Consider the following 13,551-nt stretch of genomic DNA (forward strand, 5'->3'; position numbering starts at 1 on the left):
CTTGTATATTATTTTTGAAATCTTGAATCTGCCTAAAAGACATTAATTCACTGTATTAATTATCAAAAATGTAATACAGGCAAGAAATAAAATATACTACATAGTTTTATAAGAAAGAAAATTATCTTAACATTTTAAATACAATTTAGTGGGAAATTAATAACACATTGTGGTAGTTTGAATGTATTTGGCCTCCATATCTCAGGGAGTGGCTTTGTTGGAGTGGGTATGGCCTCCTTAGAGGAAATGTGTCACCGTGGAAGTGGGCATTGAGGTTTCTTTTGCTCAAGATACCACCCAGTGAGTCAGTTGATTTCCTGTTGCCTGCAAGATGTAGCGCTCTCAGCTCCAGCACCACCTCTGCCTGTATGTCCCCATGCTCCCTGCCATGACAATAATTGACTGAACCTCTGAAACTGTAAGGGAGCCCCCTCAATTAAATGTTTTCTTTATAAGAGTTGTTGTGGTCATGGTGTCTCTTCACAGCAATAAAAACTCAAACTAAGACATACATATAGAAATATACTGAAACATTTTTAAAATGCTTTTCTTGCTCTAACATGAATCTTTACAAAGTTGATTTTCATAAACACTGCATTAAATTCAGTAGGTAGTTTTGGAGACAGCAAGGATGGTTGTTGATGTTAGGAGAATAAAAATGGACTTTCTAAGATCAACTAATCACTCCCCAGTTTCACTGAACTCAGAAAAGAAAGCAGCAGGAAATGAGTCTTCGGGATAACATCCGACATTGATAGAGGCAGAGAGCAAAGGGGCCCTGACCAGGAGACTGACACACTTTTGTGAAGAGCTGTCTGTGAATTCTTTTGCATTCACATGGAATGCCTGTGGCCATGAGTGGGAGGCTAACACTAAGCCAGGAGGATCCTCCCTAAGGTGTTCTTCATGACTAGAATGTGACTCATAAGTGCTACTGTTCATTGTGTTTACCTGCACAATCACCTGTCATCATTGATATAGTGGATACTTTAATCTGGTAGGCAATTTCTTACTTGTTATTTCTTATTGTTCTTGATGATTGATACTAGTAGTTAATATTGGGTAGTTTGGGATGGCAATCCAATATTAAGACAAGATTTTATATTAACATGATTTTAATTGTTAAAATCAAAGTTATTTTATTACTACTATTAAAGTAGTTCTGGTTAATAGTTATGAAGCAACTATCCAACCTTGTTTTTGACTTGTTAGAAGAAAATGGAAATGCTTTACTCCTTACTAGAATAAAATCCCAGCCTGTGTCACCATAGAGGAAATGAGTTCCCTGCATTTTAATGGTAGAAGGCAGTGTAATTTCCTAAGGTTCCCCTGGGATCTTGGCTAGCTGCGCCTGTAGGAAGGGTTGGAATACCTGTCTATCTACAGATTATACCTTTCAGCCTAAAGTATAAGGCACCATAAGAGCAAAAGCTTTTATTAAAGAAAAAATAGAAGCAGAATCGAATCTGCTGAGAGAAACACAGCATATAAGTCAGGTGGCTGAGTAGTCAAACACCCCTGAAATCTCACATGCAGTTTCCTAGTGTGGTACTGTGGATTCGGCAGATAAACACCATACTGTATCACTGTTCAAAATTAGGCCCAAAGCACGACAGTGCAAAATATAACAAACGAGAAAGTCTTTCTCTGTTGGCAAAATTATCGAGAGGCCTTGAAAAGAGCAAGAACATGAAGCATCGTCCTCTGGATTATATGTGAAGCCAAGGAAGGACATCCGCTGAGGGAACCTTCATCACAGGCGTCAGCTCCATGCGTAATCTATTTTTAAAACACCAGTCCTTTGCCAGAGTGTTTGCCCCATTCTCTATTTCCAACGAAATGATTCAGTTTCACCACGTTCTCATCTGCATTTTGGAATTTTAGTTGCTCATTTTAGCTATTCTGATAGGTGTATTGTTTTGTGTTGACATTCATTTCCTAGTGAAATGTTACTTTGCTTTGTTTTCCTTTTTCTTTGGTTGATTGGTTGGTTTCATTTTGTGTTTTTGAGACAAGGTTTCTCTGTCTAGTCCTGAAACTCACTCTGTAAATCAGGCTGGCCTTAAACTCACAGAGATCCTCCTGCCTCTGCTTCTCGAGTGCTGGGATTAAAGGTGTACGCCACCACTGCCCAGCTGAAATGTTGCTTTTCATTTATTAATGCATTGAACACAATTTGTGTGCTTATTTTTGGTGTATGTTTTTTCTGCAATGAAATGCTTATTTTATTTTTCCTAGTTTTAAATTTTTCCTTGTTTCTAAGTAGAATGTTTGCTTTTTCCTTTGAGTTTTGAGGGTTCCTTTTATAGTCTTTTTATTGGTGTTTTGATAGAACACATGGATGTTTGGTTTGCAAATTTAACTGTTACTGTTTGTCTTTTTTCTTTCTTTTCAGTGTTAGTATTTGGTAGGGCACACTTTGACTTAGACTGTTTCACTGTTTGAGTTTTTGTGTTTATTGTACCACCTGTGGCTTTTACGATCTTCCAATTTCCACTTCCACAACAATTTTTGAGCTTTCAGGGAAAAGAGGTGAGATACATAGGTCCCACTTATACTTAAGGACTTAGTCTCTATTCTCTGAACCTTGGTCAGTTATGGGTTTCAGTACTAATCATCATCTAGCGTGAAAAGAAGCTTCACTGGTGACAGTGGAGAAATGCATTAATCTCTATAAAGATAAGAACTTACAGCACACTTCGTTACTACGTCCATTCAGCAGAATAAGACTAATAGGCTTTCCCTTAGGGTCTATGACCTAGCCATCCATTGGGTTTGTTTTTGTTTGGGGTTTTTTTGTTTTGTTTTATTTTTTGTTTAGGGGATGAGGTTCTTTGGGGTTTATTTGTTTATTTGTTTTTGGCCCTGTTAAAAGTATATGCCATGAATTCAATCTTGTGATATGGGCCTTAAACCAAACCAGAAAGTGGTTAGGTACTCCCAAAACATTCACATAAGTGTTGTAGCAATGGGCATATTTTACCAGGTCAGTCATTATTGTAGTTTACAAGGTTCACAGCTGGGTAAGACTGCTGATTACTTTTCTCCCCTGGTAACATGTTTACAACATTCCAAGAACATGAAATCTAGCCAGTAGGGTTGAAAATCCCAGGTCGGTACTAGCTTGATTTAAGTTATATGCAGAATAATGAGCAAATTTAGTATTTCATCAATGAAACATTTAACAATAGCTGCGATCCTGAGTTAGAACCAGGAAACTGCCAGAATAATATGACAGTTTACTAACTCAATCAAGGACATTATACAGTTTTCTGTGATGGAGTAGATTTAGTGTCACTATAGAACTTCTTAGGGTTTCCTCCATCAAGAACTGAGAATACTTGCACACATCTGGAATCTGCCCAGAAGAATGTGACTGAAAAGTCTACAAACTATAACATACTATATTTTGGCATAATTTACAATTATTGCACATTTACATGCAAGTCCAATTTGGCAGGAATTTAGGTTTCAGGTGTTGTCTGGATCCAAAAGGTAGAAGAATGTATTGAAAGTGGTTTAGTTTGGATCTGAAAAAGTAAACCTACAGCACAGGGAAATAGTTGTGAATAGAAAGGAAAAGAAAGTTTAGAGTATGCAAAAAGGTCAGTTAGTCAGGTAAGAAGCCAGAGCAGGTGTCAAAGTAAAAGATAATGGCGTGTGAGGCTCATCACTGTCTGTGGTAATGGTCATAAGGGTGCAACTGCTGCGGACGGCAGAGCAGTCATCATCACTAGGAGAACATTTAGAGGAACTGCCAACAAAGGACATGAAATCCTCTGCCTCCACCGGAAATATAAACACTTAAAAGCAGATAGTTTCAATACATTATATTTCCTGTAAAGTAAGAGGGGCGTTATACAAAGTCAGTGTTTGAAGGGCTTAATTCAGGTATGTATGCTTTGACTTCAAAGTCATTCAAGTAAACCAATATTCCAGCAGACATCACAGTCTTGAAAGATGGGCTCATGTGTAAACAGTGTTGCTTGTGTTTGGGGCAAAGTTTAAGTTGCTTTTCTAGATTAAAAAGTAAAAGTAATTTCCTAGAAAATAATTCTGGAGTGACTTTTTTCTTTTTATATTCATTCAAGTGATTCTAATTCATTTGAATTGTTACTGGAGATCTAAAACATACTGTGTTATATGTGATGAGGAAGAGAGAAGACCAATGAATAAAACAGTTCCTTCATAAACATGGGATAGAAAACAATTTTGAGAAGTAGTTGTCATTTGAAATAAATATTAGAGGATGGTACATTTCTTTGTTTTCTTTATACAATTAAAAATAACATTTTTATACAGTATATTCTGGTCATGGTTTCCCCTCCCTCATCTCCTCCCAGATCCTCCCATCCTCCCCTCACCCATCCAACTCCATGTCTCCTTTCACCCGATCTTTAGCGGGAAAGGGGCAAATAAAAATAATTTAAAGAAAGAAAATAAAAAGCGTGAGAAAAACACACATGCACAGGCATGCACACAAAATATAAAATCCTTAAAAATATAAAATCAAAACCAAAACACACAAGAAAAGACAAGTAAGGTATAAAATGCCCAAACAAAGCAATGTAAGATTTTAAAAAACTCCAAAAATACCATTGAGTTCATTTTTTGTTGGGCATGGGGCTTGCCCATAAGTATGGTTTGTATACCCAGTGAAAATCCATTGGAGAAAACTATTCTTTCTTTCGCAAGCAGTTGACAATTGAGATACCTTCTTGGCTAGGGACGGGAGTTAATGACCACTTCCCCCTGTAAGCCTAGATCCCTATCTGCCTTGAATCTGTGCAGGCCTTGTGGGGTTACAACAATGTCTGTGAGTTCAAATGTGCATCAGTCCTGTTGTGTCTGGAGAGTACTGTTTCCTTGGAGTCGTCCATGCCCTCTGGTTCTTATGGTCATTCCAACTCCTCTTCTGCATAGTTCCCTGAGTCCTGAGTGGAGGGTTTTGATGGACATATTCCATTCGGGACTGAGTGCACAATAATTTCCCACTCTCTGCACATTCTCCAGTTGTGGGTCTCTGTATTAGTTCCCATTTACTGCAGGAGGAAACTTCTCTGATGAAGGCTGAGCAAGACACTGATCTATGGGTGTAGAAGAATGCTGTTAGAAGTCATCTGTTGCTATGTTGCTTTAGCAGAACAGTAGTATTTAGGTTTCACCTAGGATTATATTAAGCATACTGGGGTTCTTTGTGTTTCCATGTGAAGACAAAAATTGTCCTTTCAGTTTCGATGAAGAATTGTGTTGGAATTTTGTTGGGGATTACATTGAATCTCAAGATTGTTTTTGATTGGATGACAGTTTCCACTATACTAATTCTACCAATCCATGAGTGTGGAGATCTTTCCATCTTCTGATATCTTATTCAATTTCATTCTTCAATATTTTAAAGCTTTTATTATACAGTTTTTCATTTGCTTCATTAGAGTTACCCCCAAGATATTTTTTTAATTGAGGCTGTTGTGAAATGTACTATTTTCCTTGATTTCCTTCTCAGTCTGTTTGTCATTTGTATACAGGAAGTTTGCCTATTTTGTGTGTTAGTTTTATATCATACCAGTTTGGTAAAGGTGTTTGTAATCCATAGACATTTTCTGGTGGAGTCCTTAGGGTTTTTATGAATAAAATCATATCATCTGCAAATAAAAGTATTTGGCTTCTTACTTTCCTATTTGCATCCCCTTCAGGCGTCTTATTGCTCTAGCTAAGACTTCACGTACTGTCTTGAATACATATGGAGAGAGTGAACATCCAGTTTTGGTTCCTGATTTTAGTAGAAATGCTTTGACTTTCTCTCTATTTAAGTTAAAGTTGGCTGTAGGCTTGCTGTATATTGCCTTTATTATATTGAGGTATGTCCCCGGTATCCCTAGTCTCTCCAGAACCTTTATCATGAAAGAATGTTGGATTTTGCCAAAGGCCTTTTCTGTATCTGATCACATGCTTTTCTCTTTCAATCTGTTTATATGGCAGATTGCATTTTTTTCTTTACGTATATTGAGTCATCATGAATCTTTGGGATAGCACCCTCGTTCTTTTTGTTTCCAAATTTTTACTTTATAGATATGTAAATCCAAATAAAGCATCGTCAAGACAGACTTATTGGCATAATGATAGTATAATATGACCAAGTGAGCTTCGATTTTTTTCCTTGCATTAAATAAAAAGATTCAACAGTAAATTAATTTGGAAGTAAAATGTCATCAAAATATTAATATTAACTAATATTAATATTACATGACAACCAAAATAATGTAAATCCCACATTTATTTCTGCTGTTTACATTTAGTAGAGAGAATAAAATGCTTACAGAGATACTAATAGAATATACGAGACGCAATCCTAATTATATCTAAATATGTCAAGAAAGTTGGTCTCATCAATATTATTCAATAATGAGAATTCTAGAATTTTCACAAATATTTGTTCTACAAGTTTTGTATCTACAAATACAAATGAAAGATAAAAATCTTAATTTTGGTGAAAATTATAAATAATGATGAGAATACAACAGATTATAGTGAAAATATTAAAATAAAATGTAAAAAACAGTTATAAAAATTATAGGTTTATTATGCATGAGTAATATATCCACTTCAAAAATTAAACAGGAAAACTTTTTAAGTCTAAAATATAAGTAAAATTATAAAATATTTTTAAATATAATTAAACAGAATGTATATGGGAAGAAGTATAGAAGTGCAATAAGAAAAAGAAATTTAAGTGAATGGAAAAGCACACATTGCCTCTGCATAAAAATTTCATTTATATAATTTGTTATTTCTAAATATTAGAAATGTTTTTTCAAATATTAGTAAAATGTTACATGTGTGTATACTTGTGAAATATTATTTTTTATGGTTTTTTTCTTTATTAAGAAATTTTCTACTCACTCCTCATGCTATCCACAGACCCCCCCTCCTCCGTCCTTCCACCCCCCAGCCCTCTTTCCCAAGCCACCCTGCATCCCCACATCCCCCAAATCGAGGTCTCCCATGGGGATTCAGCAGAGCCCAGCGCACTGAGCCTAGGCAGGTCCAAGCCCCTTCCCACTGCACCAAGGTTGGGGATAGCACCCTCTTAATGGTGGTGGATAATCTTTTTTGATGTGTTCTTGAATTCTGTTTGCCAGTATTTTATTGAGAACTTTTGCATCTATATTCATAAAGGAAATTGGTCTGTAATTCTTTTTCTTTGATTGGTCTTTTTGTTATTTTGATATGGAAATAACTGTAAAAATAATTTAGCAATGTTCCCTCTCTTTCTACTTTGCAGAATAATTTCAGAAGTATTGATGTTAATTCTCCTTTGAAGATCTGGTCAAATTTTGTATGAAACTATCTGACCCTGGGCTTTTTTATTGTTATTTGGAGACTTAATTACTGCTTCTATTTCAGTAGGGGGTATGCATCTGTTTAAATTGCTTATCTGATCTTGATTTAACTTTGGTAGGTAGTATATATAAAAAGATGGTCCATTTCTTTTAAATTTTCCAATTTGATGGGGTATAGATTTTCTTAAGTATGTCCTTATGACTCTCTGGATCTCCACAATGCAGTAATGTCTACCTTTTTGCATCTAATTTTATTAATTTGATTATTTTCTGTGTGTCTTTTAGTTAATTTGGCTAAGGGTTTATCAATCATTTCATTGTTTCTTTGTATTGTTTTGTTGTTATTGTTGTTTATTTTTGTTTGGTTGGTTGTTTTTTTTGTTTTTTTCTTTTGTTTTGTTTTTTTTTTGTTTTTTTTTTTTTTGGAGCTGAGAACCAAACCCAGGGCCTTGTGCTTGCTAGGCAAGCGCTCTACCACTGAACTAATTCCCCAACCCCTGTTTTTTTGTTCATTTGTTTGTTTCTAGCTACTAAATTCAGTCCTGAGTTTGATTACTTTTTTCCTTTTTTTTTTTTTTTTTTTTTTTAGAGCTTTCAGATGTATTAACATGAGATCTCTCCAATTTTCTAATGTAGACCCTTTGTGCCATAAACTTGCCTTCATGTATTCCATATGTCTGGATTTCTTGTGCTTTTATTTTTCACTCAATTCTCAAAAGGTTTTACTTCTTTCTTGATTTCTATCTTGACCCACTTTCATTCAATAGTGAGTTGTTCAGTTTCCATGAGTTTCTATACTTCTGGTTTTTGTTGTTGTTGTTTTGTTTTGTTTTGTTTTTTCGAGATGGGGTTTCTCTATGTAGCTTTGTGCCTTTCCTGGAACTCACTCTGTAGCCTAGGCTGGCCTCGAACTCACAGAGATCCACCTGCCTCTGCCTCCCGAGTGCTGGGATTAAAGGCGTGCGCCACCACCGCTAGGCACTTCTGTTGTTTTTGAAATGCAGCTTTTATCTACAATGATCAGATAGGATTTGGAGTGTTACTTCAATGTTCCGACATCTGTTGAGACTTATTGTGTGTCCAAATATGTGGTCAATTTTGGAGAAAGTTTTCATGAGCTTCTGGGAAGAAAGTATATTCTTTTCTTTTTTTGGTTTTTCAAGACAGGATTTCTCTGTGTAGCTTTGGAGCCTTTCCTGGATCTCACTCTGTAGACCAGGCTGGCCTCAAACTCAGAGATCTGCCTGGCTTTGCCTCCTGAGTGCTGGGATTAAAGGCATGTGCCACTGCCGCCCAGCCAGAAAGTATATTCTTTTGTGTTTGGGTGAAATGTTCTGAAGATATCTGCTAGGCCTATTTGATTCATCACGTTATGAAGCCCAGAACTTCTCTGTTTAATGTTTGTCTGGATGATCTGTCTATTGGCAACAGAAGTATATTGGTCACCAGTTATATGAGGTCAATATAAGGTTTTAGCTATATTAGTTTTTCTTTTATGAACTTGGCTGTCTGTGTGTTTGGTGTATAAATGTTTAGAAATGCAATATCCTCTTGATGGATTTTTCCTTTGATGGGCATGTTGTGTCTTTCCCTATCCCTTATGATTAGTTTTACAAAGATAAATATATGTGTATGTATTTGTGTATAATATGTGATTTTAGGTAAATATGATATTGTATGATTCCCTATGGCTTTTTCAAGTATCAAATACATTTGAATGAACAGTGATTTACTGGTGAAATAAAAGAAAACATTTTTTAATTTTTGAGATTATAATTTAATTACAACAATTGTCCCTTCCCTACCTGCCTCCAACCCTTCTATACCCCTCCCCACTCTTCTTCGAATCCATGACCCCTTTTTAACTAAATGTTATTACACACACACACACACACACACACACGCACGCGCACGCGCACACACACACATATTTATATATATATTCCTAAATATAACCTGTTCAGTCCATATAATGCTACTTGTAAATGTTTTCAGGGATGACCATCTGACAGTGGAAAACAAGTGGTATGTTCTTCCCTGAACCTTGGGAACAGGAGAGGTGGCATTCCCCAGGGAAGAAGAGAAAGTTTTTTAAAATCCTAAAATCAAATGAAGATATATACTACATCCTACAGTAACTTTTAGGATACAGCTGTGATAGTTCTAAGGGCAAAGTTCATAGTTATAAGTTTTTACATCAGAAACATCTCAAATAAAAATCCTAATGGTGTACCTCAAGGTTCTAGAAAAACGAAAGAAGGAAAATTCTAATGAGGTAGAGAGCAAGAAATGATAAAGATGGAAGCTGGAAATTAATGGAATAAGGACTTACACAGTTAAAAAGTAAAATAGCCCCAACGGACTCACACTCTTGAACAACACTGTTGGTACTGTTTAGGAAGACTGAGGAACTTTAGGTGGTTGATTCCCCCTGGAGAAGGCAAGCCATTGGGGATGGTCATAGAGCTTTATAGCCTGGCCCCAGTTCTTGTGTAGTGTCCTGGATTTCTGCTGAGAAGGCCAGGCAAATACCATGACAGGCTCCTAATAACTCAGTTAAGAACTAGGCCTCAGTTCCTGCTTCTTGAAACTGAACAGGCAGTTTCTGAGGAAGCCACAAACAAAGGGCAATCAGTCACTATGCCCCTGACAGTAAGGACGAGAAGAACTGCACTTACTAGACCTGGGCCACCCCCTACAGCAGCTCAAGGTAATAACCAAATAGGGAGAGAGCCTGGGACTTGTCTGAGCTTACCCAAAAATGGAAAAACTATAGCCTAAGCCAACCCCTGTTATCTCTAACCAATCAGGAACATGCTAATATGATTGCCACTGGTGAAAGCCAATCCTAGATAGAATGACCTCACTGCCTTTAGAATTCCTTTAGCTGTGTACAAAAGAGCCTGCAGGCTTCTCTCAAGGTCGCTATTTTGCCTTTGTGTCAGATGTGTGGCCCCAGCATGCTGGCATTCTTATTCTCGAGATAATAAACACTCTTGCTGATTGCATATGTGGATGGTGGTCTTTTGTGGGACTTCTCCAGGACCCTAACTCTGCATGTGGATGACCATCTAGCCTCTTGTTCCTTCCACCATGCTTTCCCTATCTGCCAACATTTCTCCCTGCCAAGGACTGTATCCTTCAGGAACTTTAAGCCAAAATGAACCCATCCTCCCTTTAATTGCTTCTGTCAAGGTATTTCACAACAGCCAAGAGGAAGTGACCAAGAGACTAAAACTAATATTAACAGACACCCAGTTGTTTAATGATAATATGTAATAAAGTAAAAGGCAGATTGTTGTGTTGGAAAATTCATTTGTGCTATATTTACCTGTCATATAACTTGTCCCTGGACTATATAAGAATGTCTGTAAATCAATAAGAAAAAAAACACAAAATACATGAAAATGGTTTATTTGATATGATCAATCCCTGAAAAAAAATATTGAAAAGTTATGAACTTTCAAATTGCTTTTCAACACTTGTAATATAGTCATTTTAGAAATACAAATGAAGTTCAAAATAAGATACAATATTCAATTCATACTGAATACAAATTTAAAGCACATGTCAGTGCATTAACAATACCAAGCACTAAGGAAAATGTGGAGAATCTTTAACACTCACACACTGATGATGAAACTGTAAATGAGTGAAAACAATCTGGAAAATTAATAACATTCTCTGTAGCTACAAGTAAATATTCTGTATTTACTAGTCGTATGGTCCCAGTACGTCACAAGAGTATTTATACACCAGGAGGGGGCCTGTGTGGTATGTGACAAAATTTTTCCTGGGGAGATGATGCACACACATCTACTCACCCCTAATAGGAAGCCCATGACAGGTCAAAGTACTGATAACACTAACGTTCAACTTAATGAACCAATAAGTTTTATTGGGGTTTCTTATAGGAGTGTGGATGAAAGATTACTTACAGGAGCAGAAATTACTCAATGACAGCTACATCATCAAGGTCCACCCCAGCGTGGATGACAGCGCACAAAGCTGGGAACCTCGAGCACCCTGTACAGCCTTCAGGCAGCTCAACAGGTTGGAGAGTGTCCTTTTCAGGTGTCTCAGGTGGTCTATCCTCGTCCAGGCAGATTGACTATTTCTACTTCTCCCAGACAGCTGGTCTAGCCTGAGTCTTTGCAGCTTAGCTTGTCTGAGAGTCTTCTTTGCAGCTTGGCTTCATCTGAGAAGGACTCTCGACTTTTATTTTTTACTCTGGCAGGGAGGGACCTAATGAATCTGGTCAGTTTCAGGGTCTTCCGGAAGCTATTTTGAGTTGTTTGCCTTCCTGCTTAAGGAGCTCCCCCTGCACGGCAGGGTAGAATGTTTCAATCTCAGAGAAAATTGTTACACAACAGTTTGAAAAGTCATTTTCTTTTTCAAAAATGTGGTAACAGTGAAATCCATAGTAGCTTTAAAGAAAAAGCAATCTTCAAGTTCACTGATACTCATTGAGTTATAGTATAACCATAAAACAGAGTATGTTATACAATAACTCATAACACAGTATGCTAATCAAAAGAATATTCTCACAATTATACAAGAGGCACACACACCCACACACGAAGTTAAATGTCAAAGCCTTCCTCTGTCAATCTCACCATGACAAATACAGCATCCCCTAATGCACATTATCATTTCTGTTTCTTTTTTCCACAGTCTTCCTCTTTCTTCACCTATTTTGTCTTTAACATCACCTTTGTTGCCTTTGTATTTTCTTGCTACTCATAATACTTTTAAGTCATCCTATTTCCTTCCTCCCGACAAGGACCTTGTACTCGGAGACCTAACTCTCTTGCCCAGCTCACAGAAGCACTAACAAAATGACTGTTTCAATATATGCGCAATAAAAAGTTTAATATCTCTGTTCACTTAGCCCAAGTTTTTATGGGACTGTTAACATAGGAAGTATAATCTAAAGCCACAGTATGGTTAACCTCCATTTATTTCTCTAGTTATATGGATTCCAGTTGTGGTGATTTTAAAAGCTTGGAGGAGCCTCATTAACTTTACAAGGCAAGACTGGATTTACGGAACCAATATCTATGTGCAGAAAGCAGTGCCTGTGGGTTCTGTTTTTATTGGAGGTTCTTGGTCTCCATTTCCCCTCTAATACAGATGTCTTTTATAAGATTACATTTTGTGTAACAAAAGCAACAGGCAATTTCCAATTAAATGCAGATGACAAGGTTTTTCTTACAAGTCTCTCAGGTGCAAGAATGTGCCCCAATGTCTATGAAATTTATAAAGAGGCAGTTCATGTGGCTAATCTATTTTATATTATTATGAATATTAATTACTGTGTAGACCTTGCCCCTAGCTTATGTTTTGGAGAACAGATTTTTCCAAACATATTTTAAGTAACTTTTCAGAACAAGTAAACAATTATTGGTAACTCTCATTCACTTTTATTTATTTTATTCTGTTTTAACTACCTCTGGGTTACAGGGATAGACAGTAAGATAATCAGATATAGTGTTTCTTATTGTTATTCAGCTCTGAGTAGTGTTTATCTATAGGGCTCAACTATTCAGAGCACATGATGAATGATCAATCTGGGACCAGGTTGCAACCCCAATCACTACTAGCAAGTCTAATCAACATTTGATCAGTAGAAAGAGAAACCATACATAACAAAAAAAAATGTTTTTGATTGAAAATATGTAAAATGTATCAGTATTATCCAAAATCTGAAAAAAACAAATCACTATAGATGCCAGAAATTCTGCTCTCCTCTTCTCTTCTCTTCTCTTCTCTTCTCTTCTCTTCTCTTCTCTTCTCTTCTCTTCTCTTCTCTTCTCTTCTCTTCTCTCTCTCTCTCTCTCTCTCTCTCTCTCTCTCTCTCTCTCTCCATAATATCAAATATACCCCGCTCAATTTCTATATTAATGGTAGCTGCTGCGGCTCGGGCTGGAGCACGAAATCTGGCGAGGGACGCCGAGGTTAAACAGCACTCTAGACACCTAGTTTCAGTTCGTCAAGGAAGCAGCTCTCTTTATTCATACCAACATGGGCTTATATACCCCTCTAACAGCAGGGATCAAGGAATGGTTACTCTGTATCCAGAGGCAAGCGGGACACTTTTCCAAACAGGAGAAACCACAGGGGAACTGATCTCCAGCTCCCTCCGGAACCCAACTGCACATTTTTCACACAAACAACTTAACTGGGACAGGACAAAAAAGGCCATTTAAAA

Source organism: Peromyscus maniculatus, chromosome 19, assembly GCF_049852395.1.
Source record: "Peromyscus maniculatus bairdii isolate BWxNUB_F1_BW_parent chromosome 19, HU_Pman_BW_mat_3.1, whole genome shotgun sequence".
NCBI classification, from domain to species: domain Eukaryota; kingdom Metazoa; phylum Chordata; class Mammalia; order Rodentia; family Cricetidae; genus Peromyscus; species Peromyscus maniculatus.